Genomic DNA, 26,308 nt, shown 5'->3' on the forward strand with positions numbered 1-26,308 from the left:
TATATTAGTAATAAAAATAACCTTACCCATATTCCTATTTTATTACATGTGAATTTTCATATATTGGAATTTCTCTGATTGAGAACCAGCTGAGTTAAAATCACAACCCTTTGCATTGGAAAGTGTTTAGTTAGTAACTATGGGTCTCAGTTAACTAAGGGCTAGCTCCTCTTGTCATTCAATAAATACTTCGTCTTTATGATGTCACCATTTTAAAAGTGGAGAAAAAACTTTTCTTTTTCAGTGAGTCGCCGATGAAGACCACCAAGCTAGTATGTATCAGACTTAGCACAAGATTCTAGACATTTATGGCTTTCAAACCATTATTCTCAATTATATAATTTCTCCCCTCATTTCCTTGTGTAGGAATAGCGCCCACTAAATTATGGTTCCAGCAAATAGAAGAGAATAATTAGCCCACAATGAGAATTGAGGTCTTGTAATATTTGCTGGAAGAAAGAGGCCAAGGAAAATACAGAACTTCCTGGTTTTAAAGAATGAGCTGCTAAGTTGGACTGATGACTTCCAAATTCCACAAAGTTCAAGACACAAGCAGCACAGGCCTCAGCATCCAGCTGACTCTGACTGTGATCCTGAGCTACCGACTTCCACATGGAAACACTATCATGAGAAATAAAAACATTGGTGGGCCAGTTAGTTTCCTCTCAAGCCTGTACCACAGAATAAGTCCAGCCATCTGTGTTTTGTAAGAGGTTAAAAACAACGAAGCAATAAAATCAATTGAAAATATTAGGAGAAACAGCTTTATAGCAGACCCCAAAATTTTCATTAGAAATTTCAGATTTCTTTCTATATTCTGAAATAAAAAGATGTTTTAATCATATTTGGGGCACTTGGGGCCAGATTGAGAGCATGAGTATAATGTAAACAGGTAAATAAACCCAGTGTGACCCTAGTAGGTATGGAAAATATACATTTATACACACATTCAAATGCACATATACAGAGATATACAGGGGTGGGCAAAAGTAGGTTTACAGTTGTTCATATGAAAAAAAGACATGCAGATTATGATTCCTACGATAGCTTTAACTGTGTGTCACATACTCACAACTATAAACCTACTTTTGCCTACTCTTGTATTGACATATTCTGATATGTAAAATATCCTATGATTAAAATTCAGATTTTTTTCTATTAAAAAATCAATTAAACTAAGAAATTTTTAGAAACTAGAGAATCCTTGATTGGCTGCCTCCTTCAATATACTTATGATGTCTTTGATCTGCATAGTAGGGATAGTAGGTGATAAATAAGATGTGTATCTTCCCTGAAGAGGCAAGAAAAGTTGAAAAGATTAAATATATACATGAAAAAGTCATTAGTAACATGTTGTGAAGATGGCACAATGAGTTTATACTCTTGATTTGCTTCTTCTACTCCACATACATGGTCAATTAGAGAAAGAAAAACCATTTTAGAAGTAATTGTATTCAAAAACAAATGGACATGCCTACAGGCAAGAAATGGACCAGAAATGCAAAATGTAGAATAGAGATAAAACCATGAGCCTGTTGGGTTCCAGTTCTACAAGTAGGAATGATGGCCATGACTCTAAGTTCTCCAACCAGAGCCAGGTTCATTTCTTAAAGCCAGAGGCATGGAAATGCTGAAGAGATACTGAAAAAACCTAGGAGTCTGGCTTAAAGGTGGGGGAATACAAGCATAATCTCTCAATCAGGAAAGCTGATTTTTGAAAAAATATTTTTATCGATTTCAGAGAGGAAGGGAGAGGGAGAGAGAGTTAGAGAGAATCCTTGATCGGCTGCCTCCTGCATGCCCCATGCTGGGGATTGAGCTTACAATCTCCTGACACAGAATCGAACCGTGACCTCCTGGTTCACAGATCGACATGCAACCACTGAGCCACTCAGGTTGGGCATCATCTGCTGATTTTATGTCTAATTCTATGATATCCCCAACATAAATGTGGGATAGGAGTCTTAATATGACATTTTAAGGTAAGTCTGATCTAGAAGGGTGGGAGGTCAAGTAAAGACAAACATAACATTTTTAGGTTAAGAAAAGGAAAACACAGGGAAAAGAAAGTCAGACACACAGAGAAAACTACACACACACACACACACACACACACAATAATAATAATAATAATAATAATAATAAAATACTTTTTCTATTCATAATGAATATAGAAACTCAAATTCCAAAAATGTATGAAGAAATCTAATGCTAAGAAAGACAGCACTCAATAATAAGATCATGAATTCTTAATTATTTTAAGAAAACATCAGACAAAGGTTGGTATGTTAAGTTTTAAGAGTTAAATGAAGAAGTAACACCCATTAAAGGGCAGAATTTTAAAAATGTAAACAAGGGGGGTGGAGAACAAGGAAATTTGAAAAAGAACCCTTTAGAAATCTTGAAAATGAAAAAATACAGTCATCAAAATTTTTTAAAAAGATAAAACAATTAAGTGCTAGCCTGGATATGGTTTAAGAAAGAACTGATGTGAAAGATGCAGAATTTTGTGCACCCCCAAAATTCACATGTTGAAATTCTACCCCCATCCCCACTCCCTGTGTGGCTGGTGTGGATAAGTGGTTGAATGTCGACCCATGAACCAGGAGGTCATGGTTTGATTCCTGGTCAGGACACATGCAGGGTATGGGCTTCCAGTAGCAGGTGTGTAGGAGGCAGCTGATCAATGAGTCTCTCTCATCATTGATGTCTCTATCTGTCTCCCTTTCTCTGAAATCAATAAAAATATATATTTTTAAAAATTCTATCCCCCAAAGATGATGGTATTAGGAGGTGGGACTTTCAGGAAGTACTTTAAGTCATGAGGCTGGAGCTCTCATTACAGGATTAGTGCCTTTTAAGAGACCCCACTGAGAGTCCTAGTCCCTTCCACTACACAGTGAGAAGGTGCCAATTATGAACTAGGAAAAGGGCACTCAACAAAAGGCAACCATGATGGCTCCTTAATCTTAGACTTCCCAGCCTCCAAGACAGAAAAAAATAAATTTCTGTTGTTTGTAAGCCACCCATTATTTTTTTATAGCAGCCCAAATGAACTAAGATGCTATCTATGTATCTATCTATGTTAAGAAACAAAATTTTACTTATGTCAATAAAAGAATCCAGAAAAAATGATAGAGAAGCCTTTTTATAAAAGAGATAATAGATGAGAATTTTTGAAGAATTGAATATAAGAATCCTAAGATTGAATTTATACTCTAAGTGGCAAGTCAAAATAAATCACAATTAAGCACATGGAAGGAGAAACTTAAGAATATTGAAGGATAAAGATAAAATGATAAGAACTATCAGAGGGAAAATTACAATGGGAAATACTTTGACTGCTATCTCACCTATAACAAGATGCCAAGGAGCCCCTGATTTTTATGACAAGTCTTAGAGACTATCCTATATAATAAAGAGGTAATATGCAAATTAACCCTCACATCCTCACAAGATGGCTGCCTACAACCAGGCCAGCAGGGGAGTTAGTAAGGGACAACCAAATGACTGAACAAGCAGGCTGCATGGAGTGACCAGGCCAGCAGGGGGGTCAGTGAGGGCCGACCAAACGACTGAACAGTAGGCTGTGACCAGGCCGGCAGGGGGGTTAGTGAGGGATGACCAAATGACTGAACAAGCAGACTGTGTGGAGTGACCAAGCTGGTGGTGGGGCCATGAGGGGCAACCAGGCCGGCAGTGGGGGCAGTAAGAGGTGACCAGGCCAGTGTGGGGGGGGGGGTGCAGTTGGGGGAAACCAGGCAGGCAAGGGGGGAAGCTGAGGGCAATTAGGCTGACAGGGGGTGCAGTGAGGGGCAACTAGGCCAGTGGGGGGAGCAGTTGGGGGCAACCAAGCCAGCAAGGGGAGGGAAGTTAGGGGTGACCAGGTTGGCAGAGGGGGGCGGTTGGGGGTGGCCAGGCTGGCGGGGGGAGTAAAGGGTGACCAGGCTGGCGAGGGGGGGCAGTTAGGAGCGACCAGGCCAGCAGGGAGGGGTCAGCTGGGGGCGAACTGGCCAGCAGCAGGGGGCAGTTAGGTGTGACCAGGCCGGTGGGGGTGGGGGGCAGCAAGGGGTGATCAGGCCGGCAAGGGGGGACAGTTAGGGGCAACCAGGCAGGCAGGCGAGCGATTAGGAGCCAGCTGTCCAGTATTGTGAGAGGGATGTCCAACTGCCGGTTTAGGCCCAATTCTTGGAATTGGGCCTAAACCAGCAGTCAGACAACCCCCAAGGGGTCCCAGATTGGCTGGGCTGAGGGGACCCCTCCCCTCCATGCATGAATTTCGTGCACCAGGCCTCTAGTAATTATATGCTTATTGGAATTATTTTGTCATGTTCCCCTGGAAAAACATTCCTTTTTAATAGAATTTATTAAGTAAAATAATAGTTTGCACAAATATTTAAAAATAGTTTGAAATAAACTTTAAAAATGATATTTAAAAGAAATCAGCTTATAAAATGATTTTAAAAGTAATGTTTTTTTTTAAGAAATCAAAAACAAAGTTAGAATATTTCTGACCATGTCTACCTCAAATATCCAATCAGAAGGCTTACAGAAATGAATCAAATATTGTGGGAAACCTGCTTATTATATTGAGAACTGAAAAAAATAGAATCTAAGGAAAGTAAAAGATATTTGGCAGGACATATATATTAAATATGACAAGGTTTTACAAATAATTTCATAATATTTGAGAGGAAAACATGAAGTTAAACTAAGTTATGAGAAGATGGGAAAATAAACTGTATTGGATTTACAAAGAAAATACTAGATTTGAGGAGCACATGCTATATAATTACTATAAGAAACAGAGGATTGGAGTAAGCATTATATTGAGCTTAAGGAAATAATAAATTATACAAAACTTTCAGTAAGACATAAAGATTTTGTTTACAAAAGAATAAGTAGAAAGCGAATGGCTTAGGCTTCCGGTCAAGATGACGGCATAGGTAAATTTGGTGCTCACTGCCTCCCACAAACACCATCAAAATTCACAACTAAAACACAGAACCATTATTCAAAATCACCTGAAATCTACCTGAATGGAAGTCCTACAACTAAGGAATTAAAAAAGAAGCACATTGAGACTGGTAGAAAGGGTGGAAAGGCAGGACTGGCTGTGTTCCCACACCCACATGGGGCAGTTTAAAATCAGGAGGGATATCTCAGCTGTGGAGATTTCCCTGAGGAGTGAGGGATCCCTGGCCCACGCCAGGCCCCCAGCCCAGGGTTCCAGTGTTGGGAAGAAAAGTCCCCACAGCTTCTGCCTGTAAAAACCAGTGGAGAGTGTGGTTGTGGGATTGCCAGGTAGTTCCTCTTAAAGGCCCCTGCACAGACTTACTTGGACTCACTCCCTCTGCGCTCCAGCACTGGGGCAGCAGCTTGAAAGGAACCTGTGACATTCAGGGAGGAACTAAATTGTCTGGCAGCAGGGCAAGAGCTGGAGGGGCAGCTTTCTCCCAGATAGAGTGCTGGCGGAGGCCAGTGTTCCTTTGCTGAGTCTGTCCTGCCACAACTGACAGGCTGCGCCATATCTGAATCTCCATCAACCTGGCTCAGACTTTTCACCCCACCCCAATGAGTCCCCGAGATCTCCACCCTTTCCTACTTGCAGGCTCATCCAAGCCTTTTCCATACAACTGGCCTCTCTTGCCTCCTACTTTGGACTTTCTTAAAATCTCTCAAACAAGCAGTAGTTGGCATCAGTGTGCCTCATACCTCTCAATAAGTGGCCCAGGCCCAGCACTAGTGGCAGCCTGCCATGGTTCACAGCTTGGTCTCTCCTGAGCACCTCCAAGCTCAACACAAGTAGCAGCCATCTGCACCCCACTGATTGCTTTTTAGGTCATGCTAGGTGTCCCTGGGCAGAGGATAGGCAGAGGCTGACTTTGCACCTCCCAGGAGGCCCAGAACCAGTGCACCTGGTGGACAACTTCAACCACACCAAATTACAACCCTACCATCTCCAAGAGGGACACATTCAAGGGGAGGACTTGGTGAGCACCAAAGCCCCCTGAAGCAAGTCCTGCCCCATAGAAGTGTTTCTGGTACCTCAGCTCTTCAGTTATAGACACATATGATCCTCACAACAGATTGGCCTGGGGATTATTCCCTCTCAGTGATACCAACATAAATCAAAGCTCAATTATAATAGAACTGTGCACACAGCTCACACAGGGGTGCACTTGGAGTGCCCAGCTCAGGTGACTGGGCAGGCTGAGCCACTAAGCCCTCCAGGACACCTACTATACAAGGTGACTCTACCAAGTCTGGGAGACATAGAAAACCTACCTAATACACAGAAACAAACACAGGGAAGCAGCCAAAATGCAGAGACAAAGAAACATGTCCCAAATGAAAGAACAAGAGAAATCTTCAGAAAAAGATCTAAATGGAATGGAAGCAAGAAAGCTACTAGATACAGAGTTCAAAACATGAAGCATACACTAACTGAAATAAAGAATAACTTACAAGGGCTCAACAGTAAAGTAGATGATGCCAAGGATCAAATCAAGAATTTGAAATATAAAGAAGCAAAGAAAAAACACCCAATCAGAACAGCAAGAAGAAAAAAAGAATCCAAAAATATGAAAACAGTGTGAGGAGTGTCTGGGACAACTTCAAGCATACCAACATTCACATCATGGGGTGCTGGAAGAAGAGAGAGTGCAAGATATTGAAAACCTATTTGAAGAAATAATGACAGAAAACTTCCCCTACCTGGTGAAAGAAATAGAATTAAAAGTTCAGGACACATAGAGTCCCAAACAAGATGAATCCAAGAGTCCCACACAAAGACACATCATAATTAAAATGCCAAGGGTAAAAGACAAAGAGAGAATCTGAAAAGCAGCATGAGCAAAGCAGTTAGTTACTACTTACAAGGGAGTGCCCATACTACTGTCAGCTAATTTATCAACAGAAACTTTGCAGGCCAGAAGGGAGTGGCAAGAAATATTCCAAGTGATGAAAAGCAAGGACCTACAAATAAGATTACTCTACCCAGCAAAGTTATCATTTAGAATTGAAGGTCAGATAAAGAGCTTCCCAGATAAGAAAAAGCTAAAAGAGTTCATCACCACCAAACCAATATTACATGAAATGTTGAAGGGTCTTCTTTAAGAAGAAATTAAAGCCAAAACCGGTTTGGCTCAGTGGATAGAGCGTCGGCCTGGGAACCGAGGGGCCCCGGGTTCGATTCCGGTCAAGGGCATGTACCTGGGTTGCGGGCACATCTCCAGCGGGGAGTGTGCAGGAGGCAGCTGATCGATGTTTCTCTCTCATCGATGTTTCTAGCTCTCTATCTCTCTCCCTTCCTCTCTGTAAAAAATCAATAAAATATTTTTTAAAAAAAAAATAAATAAATAAATAAATAAAATTAAAAAAAAAGAAGAAATTAAAAAAATATATGAACAATAAAATGGCAATAAGTCCATATCTATCAACTGAATCTAAAAATCAAAATATATGATCAAGAAATCTAATGAACAAAATAAACTGATGAATAAAATAAAGCCAGAGGCCTAGAAACATGGAACAGACTGATGAATTTCAGAGGGAAGGGAAGGGAGACCAGGAAAAGATTAACCAAAGAATTTATATGCATATATGCATTACCCATGGACACAGACAATAGAGTGGTGAAGGCCTGGGGTGGGATAGAAAATGGGTGGAAGAGGCAATGGGGGGAATATTCTCAAGAATAAAGGTAAAAATATAGAATAAATAGAAGTTTGGAAGAAGTCTGCTGTACAAATGAGACAATTTGATATTGCTTCTGAATTTAAGGGTAAAAGTCATACAAATGATACAGATAGGGTAAATTTGACAATGGACAGCTGGCAGATCACCAGAGTGAGAAGATGAAAAATCAGATAAGACAAATGATTGCTGTTTCCCAAACAAAGTTTATGTTAACAATAGTTGAAAAAGAGAGCAGCCATTTCCATTCCAAACTAAGCCTTAAAGTATTAGCCAAACATGAGCAGTATGAACAAATATAAAAGCTGGAACCTGACTTTTATTTACTGAATTTGGCCAGATCCTTGTAGCAAAAATTATCAGGGAATTCTATCAGTGGACAGACATGACTCTGCAAAAGAAATTGGTTCAAGAACATGAATGGGAAGAGAAAAAGCAGAAGCTATCAGCAACAAGGAAGTGAAGACTTATAAGCAGAGATTTCACGAAATGAAGAATGAATTATAGAAAATAGAGGAAGGCTATAAAACCAGAGTGCTCTTCAGATAGGAAATTTCATGATAAGCAGTACCATTCATGCTTCAGAAAGAGATTTTGCTTGAAAGATGATGCAAATTGTCAGCCTGAGATAATTAGTAAGAATTAGCCATAATGGTAATTCTTTAAAGATGTGTTTTAAAAAAGCCACACACACACACACACACACACACACACACACACACACACAAAACCAATGCAGACAGATCAAGATCATTAAATCACATCATAGCAAGGTGTCATAAGCCAAGTTGGTACCTTTGGCCCACAACAAATATTGCTGGAGCACTCTACTCTTCACTAATGATGTCCCTACCTGTGATAAGGCTCTGCTTAGGTTAGATATGTGCCTAGAAGTAAACATACGCCTATATATGGGCCTTCCTCTGGTCTTGGCAGGCAGGGGGGTAGGGGTGGCGTGGGGACGAGTGGTTATTGAAGGTATCTGGGATAACCTTATCTGATTTAACAGAAAAATGACTTGTCAATTCTACTCCTATTACTTGGATCTGTTCACTCTTCTTCACTCCTACTAGTAATTTCAAGCTAAACTTAAACATATCCTTTCTGGGTACTCAGCCTTTGCAAAGAAGGAATTTCTGTTATTTGCAACAACATAGATGGACCTGGAGGACTTTATGTTAAGTGAAATAAGCCAAATGTAGAAAGACAAACACTGTAATGATCTCATTTATATGTGGGATCAAAAAAAGTCAAACTCATAGAAGCAGAGAATAGAATGGTCACACCAGGAGCTAGAAGCGAGGGGGAAAGGGAGGGGTGATGATCAAAGGGTACAAAGTTTTAGTTATACAAGATAAATTCTGGGTATCTACCATACAATGTAATACCTATAGCTAATGACACTGTGCTATATACTTAAAATTTTTGAAGTGGTAGATCTTATGTTAAGTGTTATCAATAATAATAATAATAATAATGACAGGAGGAAACTGGAAGATGATGAATATGTCTATGGCTTTGGTGATGATAATGGTTTCAAAAATGTATACTTACCCTAAACTCATCCAGCTATAAACATTAAATATATACAGTTTCTTACATGTCAATCATATTTCAATAAAGAGATTTTAAATAAAGAAACAAAGAGGAGAAACATGCAAGATGGCGGCGTAGGTAAACACCGGAGACCGCTGCCGCAAACAACCATTTCAAAAATACAACTAAAAGACTGAACGGACATCACCCAGAACCACAGGAAGGCTGGCTGAAGAGAGACTCTACAACTAGAAGGAAAGAGAACAGCAAATCGAGGCTCAGAGGCGGCGCAGTGTGGAAAATACAAAGGTACCGAGGTGCGCGCGCAAAGCGGGCTGGTGGCTGAGGGCGCGGTTGTCGTTTTCTGTCGGGAGTGAGTCTCAGACTCTGGGCTCCAGATCCGGGCGAGTCTCTAGGGACCCAGACTCAAACGGGAGAAGCGGGATTACCCGGCATCAGTTGGAACCTGAGGGCAGCTTTCTCTCCGAGGTTTGCAGCGGCTGCCGGGGTTCTGAGAAGCAGAGCCTCTGGGAACGGGACTGAGCGTGGCCATAACTGCTCCCTCCGCCCGCCCTGTTGAGCCCGCCCCACCCAAAGCCTGCGCACAGCCATTTGCCGATCGCCTCAGGCAAAGGCTGGATTAGCACCTCCCCAGAAGGCAGACGTTTTCCGCACAGCTGATTCCTATAGCCAGTCGGCCTGAGGGTCAAATCCCCCTAGTGTTAACTACAACAATTAAGGCTTGGCTAGAACAAGACTGCGCACAGAGACCACAAGGGGGTGCACCAAGAAAGCATAAAAGATGCGGAGACAAAAAAACATGACAGAAATGGAGGATATGGAGCTAAGAATCGCAATTTTGAGGGCTTGCCATAAATTTGTGCAGAACCTCACGAAAACTAATGAGACCCTCGATGCTACGATAAAGAAATTAGAAAGTAAGCATACACGGACTGAAATAAAGAATATTATACCCAATAGCAAACCAGAGGAGTACAATAATCAAACCAAAGATTCGACAAAAAACACCCAATTGGAAAAGCAAAATGAAAAAAGAATCCGAAAGTGTGAAGATAGTGTAAGGAGCCTCTGGGACAGCTTTAAGCGGTCTAATATCAGAGTCATTGGAGTGCCAGAAGATGAGAGACAGCAAGATATTGAAAACCTATTTCAAGAAATAATGGCAGAAAACTTCCCCCACCTGGTGAAAGAAATGGACTTACAGGTCCAAGAAGCGCAGAGAACCCCAAACAAAAGGAATCCAAAGAGGACCACACCAAGACACATCATCATTAAAATGCCAAGAGCAAAAGACAAAGAGAAAATCTTAAAAGCAGCAAGAGAAAGAGGCTCAATTACCTACAAGGGAATACCCATACGACTGTCAGCTGATTTCTCAACAGAAACTTTGCAGGCCAGAAGGGAATGGCAAGAAATATTCAAAGTGCTGAATACCAAGAACCTACAACCAAGATTACTTTATCCAGCAAAGCTATCATTCAGAATTGAAGGTCAGATAAAGAGCTTCACAGATAAGGAAAAGCTAAAGGAGTTCATCACCGCCAAACCAGTATTATATGAAATGCTGAAAGGTATCCTTTAAGAAGAGGAAGAAGAAGAAAAAGGTAAAGATACAAATTATGAACAACAAACATGCATCTATCAACAAATGAATCTAAGAATCAAGTGAATAAATAACCTGATGTACAGAATGAACTGGTGATTATAATAGAATCAGGGACATAGAAAGGGAATAGACTGACTATTCTTGGGGGAAAAAGGGGTGTGGGAGATGCGGGAAGTGACTGGACAAAAATCATGCACCTATGGATGAACACAGTGGGTGGGGAGTGAGGGTGGAGGGTGGGGTGGGAGCTGGAAGGAGGGGAGTTATGGGGGGAAAAAAGAGGAACAAATGTAATAATCTGAACAATAAAGATTTAATTTAAAAAAAAAAAAAAAAAAAAAAAAAAAAAAAAAAAAAAAAGAAACAAAGAGAAGGCTCTAACTTAGGTCATTATACTTAGGTATCTATATATATAAAAAGCCAGTGTCCATAATGACCAGAACAACCAATGACCAGTCACTATGATGCCCACTGTGGCCAGCGAACTGGCCTGCAGCCCAACCTCCTGTGGCCCCTCCCCGCAGCCAGCCCACCCATGATCAGCCCGCCCCACCACAATAGGCCTAAAGCCCCTCCCCATGGCCAGCCCCACCCTTGATCACCCCCTACCCCAATAGGGGGCAGGGCCCGCCAGCCAATTGCCTGTGGCCCCTCCCTCCAGCTGACCTGACCCTGATCGGGGCGGGCTGGCTGGCCAACCTCCCACCATCTCCTCCTCCCAACAGGCCCAGCCCTGATCTTCCCCAATTGTGGCCAGGCCTGCCAGGCCAGCCGGACCCCACCCATGCACAAATTCATGCACTGGGCCTCTAGTATTGTCATAAAAACCTGAGAACAAGGAGAAATGTAGCCATCACATTACACAAATGGTCATTATGGAATTAATTCCTGACTGACTTTCTGTGAAAGAAGGTAATAAATGCATGTAAAAGCACAAATGAGGAGCTTAATAAATATTAGCCCCCTTTCTTTCTTTCTTTATATATTTTATATTTGGTCATTAAGTGATCAAAATATATTTGAGTATTCTATAAGAAATGCTCTATATGTATATGAATAAAAGTGTGAGAGATTAACATAACCTTCCAATGGTAATATTCAAAAAGGCAATTTAGTATAATGAAAAAAATAAGAGCAAAGAGTTAAAAGGTTTTCACTACTGTGTAAATTGAGCAAACTTCCAATTCACTTCTTTGATTTTAGTCTGCTAAAAGATCTGGTAAATAGTAACAACTCTACAAATTTATATGATTATTGTGAGGATGAAAACTGTAGTAAAGTGCCACATATATATCAATGGAATGTTTCCTTTATTTTTATTATTCACTGAAAGTTTACTCATGCTATATTACTTTCATCTTTGTCAATAACAATAGTAAGACTTCTAAATAATTTGACACATCCTAATAAAAAGCTGAAACTTCTTATAAGTTTCATCTCCAGAGGCACAGAGATTCTTTAAAGACATCAAAGAAAATACCATAAAATACTTCAAACAGAGTATAAACTCCAAAAAGCAAATACTCTTTCCAGAATTCTGAAGGCAAAGGAAAGATCAGGAGACTGAGCTGTGGTCAGGGAGGTAAAGAGTGAGTCAGAAGCAGCAAGCAGATGGAAGAGCCCCGTGGGCAGATGCTTGCTGAGGTGGGGAGGCCTAGAGGAGAAATGTGAGCAAACCCAGGACAATACCTCCACCCCAATGGCCCCAGGAACAGGTCTCTAACAGCTGCAGATGGCTTAGGGGAGGGGGGAACCTGTCTGGGCACAGAGGAGACATGGGTCATCCTTCTGAACCAGCCTCCCCATCCTCCAGCTCCTTTCAGCAGGCTAAACCAGGTTTCCCTTCAGATCCTATGGATTAACCTTACAAGTAGGCACAGATTCATTTCAGAGCCTTCCCCAAACTCCCCGCACCTGCTTGCTTGCCAAATGCCTGAAATTCTTTCAATATAGACCAAAGCTTTTCATTCCACAATTAGAAGCAAAAAGCTTATACAGTATAGCCAATAACTGGTAGAAGTAGAATATTAGCTAAAACTTATTTTCTCCATCCTCACAAAGTGTCTATACTACAACATACTCAGGAGGTGTTCACACTGTGCTTCATACTGGACCGTCAGAGCAGCTCCAATTCGTCATACTGAACTGCAACCATTTGCAGTAAAAGTTCACTGGCTAAAAACAAGTGTATAAATCAACGATGCACATTTCTGCAAATGTAAAATTTAGGTGAGAACCGCCTGCTGAAGGTCCCACACAGCACACGTGAGCTTCCTGAGTCCAAGCTCAGTGCTCTGTAACTTCGCATGCTGCCTCAACTTTTTGAATTCGCACTCCATAGACTGGACGCAACCAGCACAAATGTTCCAAACTGCTTCATTTTATCTGCAGCCTGACTCATGCTTATAACATGGCTACTTAGGCACATGTCTTATTACCACCTATAATAGTCTCCCACTAGACTGTGAACTAGGAATTCTCTTGTTCATTACTGTATATCTAGCAACTGGCACAGAGTTTATCACTTGATGAACCTTTAAAGGAAATACTGCCTATGGGCTATGTGAAGCATGCTAACATTATTTCAGACTATGTTAATTTTTAAAAGAAATAACCTTTTTTTAATTCAAGATATTTGTTTTCCAAGATATTGTAAATATATGTTTCTTACTATTTTTTTTAAGAGAGAGAGGAAGGGAGAGGGAAACAGAGATAGAAACATTGATAAGAAATATCATGGCTCCAGCCTGGATCCTACTGGGGATTCAGCTTGCAACCTGGGCATGTCCCCTGACTGGGAATTGAACCGGCAACCTCTTGGTTCCTGGGTCGATGCTCAACCACTGAGCCACACCAGCCAGACCCTAAGATATTTTAAATCAACATGTCCTCCACTATACATAACACAGGTTCATTTGTTTTAAATATCTTTTATGTGTGTGTTTTTGTTTTAAATTTCTTTGTTTCCAATCTGCACAGAACGTCCGTTTATAAAAGAAGGTTAATCATAATAAATAATAGGTTTAATTTACAATAGCCATGCTCTAAAACGCTCACAAGAGAATATTAGCAGATAAACAGTATTTATTTTAAAGGCAGTGAGTTCAGTTGAGAAGCTGTAAAAGTATTTCTCCCTTTAATTAAAAACACAAGAGACATGCTAACGAATGTTTCAGGGATTCTATTGTTACATGTCATTAGAGTAATAAAAATATGAAAATGAATAGTCAGTTATAAAAATAATTCATTATTATTTTAGTTATAAAAAACAAAAATGAAGTTGCTAAATTTTTATTTTCATGCTCTAACCAGGCCACATCATAACTTTAATAAGGTTATAAATATCTATAATGTACTGGATCCCTAATATTAATAATTATAGTTATTTTGTCCTAGAGGAAATTTTAAAAATCAAATAAAAATGCCTAATCTTTAAATTAATTTTATGAATATTCTTTTCATAAATATGCTTATTTTCTAGCTTTTATACCAAAAGTTTTTGACTATTTTGAATAAAACATATGAAAAATAAAGTACGTGCAGAAATTGTGATAAAACAATGTGACTCATGGAAGATATAGAAAAGAAAAACCTCCTTCAGTGGCTAATAAATATGAGTGTATTAACAGTATACACATTAGGCCATCTAAGTGAACTGGGTAGATATACATGTATGCACAGGTTTAAATGTAAAATGCAATGCCTCTTCAGGGTAGTAGCTAAAGTGGTTGAAAACACTGGTTTAGAAGAAACTGGACTAGTTAACTCAAATATACTTCTCCTTAGGAGTGTACTTAGAGAAAAGGCATGACCTTCTGGAAAAGTATGTTTTCATCTTTCTCATAAAATATACCTTTCTCATAAAATATTGTTTGATCTGTTTATATATTTTTCTAATTTTAACAATTTCCATGAACAAATTCAGAACTGTGATTAATCTAATTCTCAATATTATTTGATCATCAGAGTTTTTTTTTATATATCTACTTTTATTGATTTCAGAGAGGAAGAGAGAGGGAGAGAGAGATAGAAACATGAATGATCAGAGAGAATCATTGATTGGTTGCCTCCTGCACAGCCCCTACGGGGCATTGAGCCCGCAACCCAGGCATCGAGCCTGAAAACTGGAATCGAACCCGGGACCTTTCAGTCCACAGCCGGCGCTCTATCCACTGAACCAAACTGGACAGGGCTCATTAGAGTTATTTTTAACTGCTTTAATTTCTATTCCTTATGGAAAAAGGCCAATGGGCAAAAATTATCTTGTAACACTTCTTCCCAGTTATCTTGATGTAAGTTCAGTTCCAGCCTGTGCTTAGTTTAAATGAAGCATTTCAAGTTTACCCAAGTATTAATCCACATTTTAGAACAAGGGGGAAATGGCCGTATTTATGAGACAACTGGAGGCTATCACAAGAACATACTGGGAAGGATAGGTTCCAGTATTGCACTTCTTAGCAAACAGTAAAGGAAGGGATTTCTAAACCAAGTGCAAAGAAACATTTCTGGGCTTTATGTAGATGGTTTGTTTTCCAAAATAATGCCAGCGAATGAGGAATTGTCTTTATTGCTGTTTTCAATATTTAGATAATACATATAGCAGCACATTGTTCAAGACTACACACCGCTCGGTGTTGCAGTGCAATGACTCTAACAAGATCTGATGTGGCACAGTTGTTATTTCTATCATACTTCTCCCACACATGAAGTGTTTCATTATTATGGTACTAGAATGTTTTACCCCAGGATCCTACAGGAGATTTGTCATGACAACTATTCTGATTTGCAGGGGAGGGGGCTGCAAGATGTCAGAGAGTAGGGGTTGAGAAATAGGAAAGATATGTTTCTTTGTGAGATTATATGCTCTATTACAAGAGTGGTTATTATACATGCAATGCAATATACTAATCTTTTTTAAAAAGTTTAGTTCCCAAGCTTGCAGAAAAAAATTTAATGAGTTCTCTACATTCCATGTTTCTAACAGAAAGGAGAATGGTAAAAAGATCTTTTAAAGATAAATAGAATTTTTATAGTAACAGGAAAAAAAAAAAACAAGATAATGGCTGAATATAGTTTGTCACACACTCAATAAATTAAATAACACTAATTCTTAATTTATCCAAGATTGATACAGTCTTTCCTATGGGAAATGGAAAAATAATGTGGGCTAATGGAAAATAGGATTTGTTTTCATTAATGGCTTTGCAATGTCGCAAGCTTTTGCCAAATTGCTGATGGATGAATTGTTCACGGTAGCAGCACAGACACCATTTACACGTTTCTTTAAGCTAGTGTTAAATGAATTATTGAATATGTCTATTGCCTAAATTAGTCGCCAGTAGGAAAAATAATCATAATAGAAGTGGTTTAAACCTGAAATTAGTGACGGAGAATGAGTAAACAAAAAGCTGAGATGAACACCAGAATAGGAGTAGGGGTGCTTCAGCGGGAAAGGGCTCCAGGGACGTCCGGACGTGATGAAAAAGCATGAAGGCATGAGTGTACGAAAGCAGTTAGAGTGGGAATGTTAGTATAAGGCTGTCTGTGGAGGCCAGCAAACCCGGTGACCACATAGTGTCATGGGCACAAAAGTACTTGGACATAATAAGAGAGATCATGATGACAGCTAATATTTATGAGTGTTCACCACCCTTCTGGCATTTGGTAAGCACTGTCTATGCATCATTTCACTATTTATACTAACTATGTGATCGCAATACACTTTTGGAAGGTGATGATAGAGAGAGGTTAAGGGACTTGCTCAACATCACACATCTAGAAAGTGATTGGTTAGGGATTTATACCCAGACAGTCTGACTCCTGAACTGAAATTTCAATAACTGAAGACTTGGTATTTGCTGAGCACACTATGGTTTTCCATATTTTCTGATACAAACACACAGTGCTGCCGTTGAGGAAAATGGGAGCTTTAAATAAACTTAGAAAGAATAGGTTCCTGAGCATTTCTGAAGGCCTCTGTTTACAATTCTAGTTTATAGGCTTATTTTTAGCTTTTCATTTTACATGTAAAATAATCATGAGAAATCAGTGGCCAAAAGTTAATAAACTTTTATTTTTACAAAGTTAAAAACGAACAATTCTCTCTTCACACACTGAAAACACTCATGGTTCATCCAGGGGAATGTGGTTAGCACATATTTATGTACATGCTCAGTGAATACCCTCTTACACCAGGCATGCCAGTTTTTTAATTTTATTGTTGGTAAGGCCACTTGATATGAGGTTTATTCTCTTAACAAAATTTTAAGTGAACAATACAGTATTGTTAACTATAGCATACGCACCAGTTTTAATAAGTCTGTTATATATAAGTTTAGAATGAAACAAAAAAAAAATATTGGCCTTTTAGAAATGAGGAATAGTGTCTGTCTTGTTCATATTATGTTCTCAGTGCCTGGCACATAATTAAATGTTAGTTAAATGGACAACTATTTTTAAATCACTGGAACAATGACACTTTAGTAGTATTTCTTCTGATTAAAAAATAAAAGAACAGAAGAATGCTATTTTTGAAATCAGCCATATGGATCTATGTTTGAACCTGATTCTTCTACATTGGCTGTGTGACTTCATGCAGATGAACCTTGTGGCACTTGCTTCTCCATCTACAAAATGGAGATAATACCTACCCCAGACCGTTTAGGTCTTTTCTCTTCAGCTCTGAATTCATCTGCATACACTTACTAGGGTAATCATTTTTAATATGTTTTCATCATACAATTCCTATGATCGATTAGCTTCCATTAAATACGGGAGGGAGTACTTATAAGATTTTCCCACTAGGAAAACCTAGTCCCCACATCTCTATGCTATGTGGTTTTCATCATTCTTGTCCTCTCCTTACTTAAATTTAATTTCAAGAAGATATAATATAGACGTGACAATCCTTTCTCCCTTGCCATGTATTTGGCCCATTTTTCTCCTCTAAACTTTTATCCAACATACCCATGAATTGATATAGATTTTGCAGTATTGCAATATCACTACCAGTTTAATAAACATTTTAATAGAGTTGTTAAGTAAAAACACACATTTTTTCCATTATTCTTAGTTTCCTAAATAGCAATAGGAATGGCATTTCAAACTCCAAACCACCATGTAAGGAGGAGCTGCTGTTTGCCTATATACAGAACTAATTTGTTCAATGCTATGAGGTATTTAAAATGCCCATGTATATGAAAAGTGCCAAATTATCTTGTTAAACTAACTAAGACAAAATATAGTGCAGGTTAGGGTAATGGTTGGCCTCCCACAGAAATGCTAACATGCATGATCTTCCCCAGAAAATCAAGTCCCATCTGGCCATTAAGAAAGATACTTGAAATCTCCTAACCACCCCACAGAGTTTTAGTGCTGCCTTCAAAATATACACAGTTGTTTCCTTACAGTTAAATCTCAGATTCATCCTGACAGGCAAATTCCCTAGAATACAAAACCATTATGAGTAGATTTCTATGAATAAAATGCTTCCCCATATGATTTCATAATGACTCTGGCACTGTACTGCTGCTCTATCCATCACATGGCCAGCAAACATTATGCAATGAAACTGCAAGACATATGATTTTAACTTTGGGGTTGAGTTTCTTTTCTATGTTGTAAAGAAACTAATAAAAAGTTTTAAAAAATAGAAAAGCTTTTATTTCAGTAGACATACATTCTTAGAGCCTTAAATAATAAAGAAAACACCCCCCAAAAAACTTGGCTCTCTATCAGGCATCCTTTGTTCTAACCAAGATGGGAACCTCAAAGCATGCTAAGGTTTGGATGTGTGTCAGAGGCCAATAAGTAATATGTCTAAAGCCTAATGACAAATGCCAATCATCCTTAAAGGACTTATGAAAGACCCCAATAAAGCAGAGCAGGAACCCTGGAACTAACGATCTGGGGTGCAAGTTCAAGAGTTACAACTTTAGGTTATGACATAGAGGGTAATTTCAAAGTAGAGTTTTAGTTATTTTCTTTTTCAACTTGTTCCCATAAGAGTTTTTCATAAAATAAAATAGTTTAAAGTATAGCATTTTATTATGATACCAGGTAACATTAGGGGGAAAACCTTCAAGGGAAATATAAACTGTAGTAAACATAGAAGGAACCATGATGCTCAGAAATGGAATTGGTTCTATGAAATCTCTTTTATGCTCCTTAGTAAAATGACTCATATTTGTAATGTACCCATATTTGGCCTCATTGAAACACAAAGGAAGGTGTTTTGACTATAACAATTGTACAATGTAAGTAAAATAAATTTCTTACACAAAAAGCTTTGTGTAAAATGTTCAGTAGAATACATTTTCATTTATCATGATTCTCAATATCTGTATTTGAGTGTGAACAAAATGAAGAAATCAGTATCTTAGTCCATTTTGACACTACCTATATTCCATCATATTTTTTAAAAATGTATGACTTAATCAGGTCATGCAGCACTCATTATCCTCCATATTCAACGCCTTCATTACACAATCATTATTAAGAAATTCTCAAATTCTACTGGTAGCTTTGAAGTTAGTAAAAAAAAGGGGGGGGGAGGTTCCTATAAATAAAATAAATGCCCTAGATACCTGATTAAACTTGATTGTTCTCTGAATATTTTATGCTGAGATAAAGGTGGGCATATTTAAAAGAGCTGTTGAATTTTAAAGTATTTTAATATAAAGAATAGGCAATGATGCCTTCTGCTAGTATGGTTTCTTCCTGGAAAGATCTCATGACCTACAATCTTGTTAGAGATACAAGCCCTAAAACAAAAACAATTAAAGAGCAATGTTAGCCAGTATACAATATGGTATTACACTGCATATGTTTTTTGTTATACCAAAGAAGCTCAGAGAAGAGAACTGGGAAAAGATTCTCAGAAAGGTAAAACTTTAGCTTGACTTTAAAAAGTAGGTTAAAAAGAGGGTGAGACAGCATATAGAGTACTAGTAAGTTGTGAATAACACAGCTAGCTAGGTGCACTTCAGCTAAGCATGAGACACCATTATTGGAACTGGAATTTCTGTTTGGAAAAAGGTTGGATGAGTAAGGTGGGTCTAGATTATGGAAGTCCTCAAATGATAGGAGAAGTTGGGAAATTCCCTAATAGGTAATAGGAGCTCATTATAGATTGAATAGTAATATAATGACATGAAGAAGGTGGTATCTGGAGGGGGCTAACCTGGCAGGAGTTACCAAAGTTTATAGAATAAAAACTTGATAGTACTATTTATACATGTTGGATAAATAAAATAAAATGTCCCCCTATCTTTAACACATAGTCAGATGTCATCCTTGGAAACAGCATCAAAATATTGGCATATTATTATTGATTAAATTCTCAGCAAGGTCTGCATTCCATTTTTTTTCTCTCAAGATGTGATTCACAGAACTTTACAATTGAAGGTGCAAGTCCAAAACTTGGAAAACATTGCTCTTGTATTTAAACATCTATAGCATTCAGGGTCAGTTTCACAGACATAATTACAAAGTCCCACTCAAGTGAAATGAATAATAACTTAATGAAGATATTTCAGAATCTGTAACAACAAATCACAAAACTGAGGCCAAACCTACTGATTCCCTTTAAAATCTGTGAAATTATTTCCAATATTTCCACTCTCATACAATGAGTTTATTCTAGATTTCTACCAGTAAAATATTGATTTGAATTATCCCTTAAATAAGGAAACAGCAGGATTAATGGGTGGAGAGCCAGAGACCTCCTACGCCTCGTTGTCATTGTTTTAAAGTTTAGACCTCCTATCTGTAATATGAAAAGATTGTACTAGAGCTCCTTCCAACAATATGCTTTTATGAGAAACAAAAGAATATAATTAAGTTCCTAACTATGGCCACACCCGCTCTCCCTACAAAAGTAATGCCCTGGCACTACCTACAAAGTAAATGCCAGAATGCCAGTTTAGTTCATTGATTTCATGTCAAACAGGCAGATATATCGTTAAGTGGGTATAATGATAGCAGCCACTGCCAGATATTTTTTTATCAAGTGTGGAGGTCCTGCCTTGAAAAAGTAGAAAATAGAGGTAGAAGGATGCTGTATCAAGTGCAATTGCAGGAAGATCAGCCAGAGCCCACAATTCATTGACTTTTCAGAACCTTGGCAAGAACTAGGCAGTGGTAATGAATGAAAGCAATGTGGTCTGCTTCTTTCAGTCACATCTAACCCCTAGGACTGATGGCTGCAGCTGAGAAATTCCAGAGGGATCGAGGAGGGGAAGTGCCCAGGGCATGATGCAGGCAAACAAATCCCTCTGGAGTCCTAACCATTCTGCCTGAGTACACACAACCTTGAAGCACAGTTGTTTGATCTTGCTACACACCCTGCCTCCCTGGTGAAGAAATGTTCGGAAGTGGGAGCACTTCCATTCAATTGCATCACAAGCTGTAATAAATCAGCAGCCAGTCTTTGTTTACCTTTGTCAATTATAATCTAACCAGATAAAGTTATACATCCCAGAAGAAGGTAAAGAACTGTCTTCTCTAAAAGTCTAGAAACACTTTGTGCTATAAAATATTGATGCAGTAATCCGAATAATGCCAGGTTTATAAATACCTTTTTTGTGCTTTATGAATATACGTGTATATTTAAAGAATAAGTTTGTTCTGAATTTTACTCTTAACTTGTGTTCTGTTGAATGAAATAACCAAAAATATCTAATGGTGATTTAGAAGAAACCATATAAAGATAAATAGTAAATGACCTCTATTTTTATTTGTCTCCAGTTTGGTCATTAAGTCTAGATTTTTGAGCCAAGATTGACAAGGCCTTCTTTATGACGATAGATTAAAGTACTTACTATATGGCAAGGTTTTTCATTTCACTGTAGAACCAATGATGAAATGCAATACAGTCAGATTAAAGGTAGTACATAGCTACCCTTTTGTAATGGTAATATCTTTGGTGAACCCACACATGCTATCAGTCATTTAAATCCAGAACCTCTAGCTGAGTAGAGTCCCATCAAAGTCTTCACATGTCCCACCTGCCCGAGGGTGATACATATATCATTTGAAGCAAAGCTTAGTGACAGCTGCAGAAATGTACTCAATAAATCTAAAATAGACAGCAATCTAGAATAATAGTGCCAGAAATATCTGAACATTCATTTTTAAATAAATCATAACACTCCAAATGCAGTGCTGGTTTGCAGCTGGTACACATCAGCACTACCACATTGGTTGTTAGCCAGTGCTGAAGCGCCCACCCTCATCCCCCAACCAAGTACCGTTCCTCTTAATACCTTGACCATCCAGGCTCCTACCTTGAAGCCTCCTGTATCTCCACACTGAAGGAGGACAGACCTGGCCCAGCAGGTGATCTCTCAAACTCTATTTCAGCATCGAGGCTGGTGACTATTCTGATTTGTTGGAGCCTGTGCCATACTGCTTGATCAATATTTTGAATACCATCTTGCCCACCTCCATCATCACTATAGCATTTATTGTGTTGTATTATAATTATTCCTGTACATCTATTCTCAAGCACCTGAGAACAGAGGATCAGTCTGATTCATCATTGAGCCCTAGTGCCTTGGAGAATGATATAATATTAATAGATGTTTGGTGAATCTACGAATGAATGAGCTATAAAAATCAAACTTCATCATGTCACTGTGAGAGTATAACATTTACAGATAAAACTATTCTCATTCTCAAACAGCATTTGTGATTTCTTATAAGGATTTCCCTGTAGACACCTGTGACCTCTAAATTTTCTTTGGCTTTCATGTAGGTAGTAATGATGAACTAAAAATCCCAAGAGATAACACTTTTGAGTTAGTTGTGCTTTTTATCTTACTCCCGTGACTTTCCAGGAAGTGTAATACGGTATATGAAACCATCCTATGAGTATAAAAGTATTAACAAATTTAAAACCAAATTTTATCTGACTTACTATAGAAATCGACTTTCAAATTTTTTCTTCAAAGATCTACACTTTCTGAATGTGTATGATTCCTGAGAGATTCCACCTGAGAGATTCCTGAGCCCCCCAGACCCACCTCCCCTGTTTTAATGGCCAACCTCATCATCTAAACACAGTGTAACTCTTTGACTTTCAGGGGAAAAAACTACTGAAAATGTTTTTGATCTTTATAGCATTTTAAAATTAGAGTCACCATGTTTTTTTAATGCTTTGGTGCCAAATAGGAACCTAAATTTTGTTTCATAACATTGTAGACCATTTAGGATATCAGGAAGCACGGTGGAAAAATCTCTTCACAGAAGAATATATTCTCCATCTCCTCGTGAACACTTTTTGTTTTCTTTTCCAGAGAGTAGTTTATGTGCTATGTTTAGGCCACACATGAAAGTAATATTTCCCTCATGAGACTGTCTTTGGCTTATGCTGATTTTTTGAGGCCAAGATTATGGTAATGATTTAAAGAGGGAAAGAAGCAAAATGGAATAGGAGAAAAAAGTTGGAAGGAAAGATATTAGAGAGGTGAAAGTTTTCCCAATAGAATTCAACTCAATTAAAGTATGTCTTAAGAAATGGAGAGGAGAGTCAGATCTCAAATAAAACCAAAGACATTGGGATAGTGTCTGCATCATGTAAACAACACTGGATATTCTTTATCCTGATGCACCAAAAGAATGTCAATGGGTCCCACAATAATCTAAAACTGAAAACTTGTCTTCTAAGTTTAGGTCTTATTCTACAAAATACCCAGAAGTCTACTGGGGCACGTGCCGCTGCTTTCAGTGGCTCCTCAAGGCCAGCTGTGCATATCTCTTCAGTAACTTGGAAGCTGGCCAGTGGACTAAACCCCATGCTGGACTTGGAAAACTAATCCCCTCTATTATTGCTTTTTCACAGGTGGGACACCTGCCCTTTTCTTTTATCAAGGTCTTCCTAATGACATATTATAGGCCCCCCAAACTCAACACGACATTTAGATCATTATATTTGAATGAAAAAAAAATAAAGGCAATGAAGAAACACTAGTAATGGGTAAGTAGGATATTTAGTCTAAGGGCCTGGTGCACATGCAACAGATTTATCATTTTTGACAGAGTAAAAGGGAAGGAGGAGAAGAGAGAGGGAGTGGGGGGAGGGAGGATGGGCCAGAGCACTTTGTACAAAACAAAACAGGCACACTTTCTGGGCTCTGTGCAAATGAAATATTCATATCTATCTATGGCTCTATTTTCTTGGGGGGAAAAGAAAACTGGGATTGCCTAGAACCGTGGTCAGCAAACTGCGGCTCTCGAGCCACATGCGGCTCTTTGGTCCCTTGAGTATGGCTCTTCCTAAGCCTTAGGAGTACCCTAATTAAGTTAATAACAATGTACCTACCTATATAGTTTAAGTTTAAAAATTGGGCTCTCAAAAGAAATTTCAATCGTTGTACTGTTGATATTTGGCTCTGCTGACTAATGAGTTTGCCGACCACTGGCCTAGAAGATGTAGAAGCTGCTAGTTTTTAAACATTTAAAATTTCATTTTATTTATTCATTGTAAACTAGGCAATAGCATTATTACCTTAGATAGCTAAATTTTAAAAGATGCAATTTTAAGAAATAAAAGTAGGATAACTATATAACAGAAAATTAAGAAGAGCAATTTTTAAAAAACCCTTACTTCTCTAACACTGCTATTGTTTGTTTGACTGGTGTATTTGATATGCTTGTTTTATGAATATAACATTTTAATTTCTTAAAATATTTATTGTTGAAAGTTTTACATATGTCCCCCGTTTTTCCCCCAGTGACCTCTTCTAGTCCGTTCCTACCTCCCCCACCCTCCGACCCCAGGCCTTCACCACCCTATTGTCTGTGTCCATGGGCTATGCAGACATGCATACAAGTTCTTTGGTTGTGCATAACATTTTTTAATCTTTCTTTTTTACTTAATTTTACATAATAAGCATTTTCCATATTGCAGCAGTCTGCATAATCATGATCTTTAATCATATTTAGTAAAGAAGATGTTTAATTTTAGAGTAAATGATATAATCCTTGATTCTGTTGGACATTTTGGTTTCCCACACATTTTGACTTCTATTAACTACAAATATCATGATGAACATCTTTGTGCATATGGTTTGCCATGGTCTAAATCAGTGGTTCTCAACCTTCTGGCCCTTTAAATACAGTTCCTCATGTTGTGACCCAACCATAAAATTATTTTCGTTGCTACTTCATAACTGTAATGTTGCTACTGTTATGAATCGTAATGTAAATATCTGATATGCAGGATGGTCTTAGGCGGCCCCTGTGAAAGGGTCGTTCCACCGCCAAAGGGGTCGCGACTCACAGGTTGAGAACCACTGGTCTTAATGCTTGTATTTCCCTAAAATTCATATGTTGACACCCTAACCAGCAAAGTGATAATATTAGGAAGTCAGGCCTTTGGGAGGTGATTAGGTCATGAGGGAAGAGTCTTTTTTTAAAAAATGTATTTGTATTGATTTCAGAGAGGAAGGAGAGGGAGAGAGAGAGAGAAACATCAATGATGAGATAGAATCATTGATTGGCTGCCTTCTGCACATCCCCTACTGGGGATCAATCCCGCAACCCAGACATGTGCCCTTGACCAGAATCGAACCTGGGACCCTTCAGTCCACAGGCTGGTGCTCTATCCACTGAGCCAAACCAGCTAGGGCATGAGGGAAGAGTCTTCATGAATAAGATCACTGCCTTTATCAAAGAGGCTCCATAGACACCCCTTGCCCCTTCCACCACGTGAGGACCCGGTGAGTGGGAAGTCAGCAGTCTGCGACCTGGAAGAGGCCTTCATCAGAACCTGACCATGTCAGTGCCATGACTTTGGACTTTGAGTCTCCAGAAGTGTGAAAAATAAACTTCTGGTGTTTTTAACCTACCCAGTCTGTGGTATTTTGTTATAGCAGCCTGAATAGACTAAAAGAGATATTTTTGGTTTTGTTCCTTCCCTGTATGGACTTTCAGAAATAAGACTCCTGAGCTTAAGGTTAGTCAAAGATCCTTTGTGGAAGTTGGCCAGAAAGATATGATAGTTCTCGTCTCCATATCTAGGCCAGTACTGGATAATCTCATTAATTTTGAAATTTATAAGTTAATAGATGAAAGATGTTACCACAGTTTAACTCACATTTCTTTCTTTACTAATTAGGGTGAATATTTTGTATTTACTAGTTACATTTCCTCTTTTTTAAACTCAGTTGATGTTTTTTGCAAGGGTGAGTTTTGAGAGTGACACAATGAGAGTTCATTGTGTTATTCTGAAGATTGTTATTCAAGGTTAGTATCACTGAAGTTTTATTACCAGTCTAAAACATTTTGGAACTTTGCTCCTCCTGCAACTATAGGATCAATAAGGATCTCTCAAGCCCTGGTAGTGGATAGTGATTTCACCATTTCTGTCTTTCCTGAAGTGTATACTATAGACTTGCCCACATCCTCAGCTTGCAAAAGCGTCTGCAAGTTTTCTGTCTTCTTTCT

At 38.6% G+C, this 26,308-nt stretch overlaps 1 protein-coding gene across 1 annotated transcript in view; it reads right to left on the reverse strand.

The window, feature by feature from the left end:
• Positions 1 to 26,308, reverse strand: part of COL25A1 (collagen type XXV alpha 1 chain) — a 502,347-nt gene that overhangs the window by 225,676 nt on the left and 250,363 nt on the right. The gene's annotated exons all lie outside the window — the stretch shown is intronic.

This window comes from Myotis yumanensis, unplaced genomic scaffold (genome assembly GCF_028538775.1).
Source record: "Myotis yumanensis isolate MYYU_CA2020_CCGP unplaced genomic scaffold, mMyoYum1.0.hap1 SCAF_1, whole genome shotgun sequence".
NCBI lineage: Eukaryota > Metazoa > Chordata > Mammalia > Chiroptera > Vespertilionidae > Myotis > Myotis yumanensis.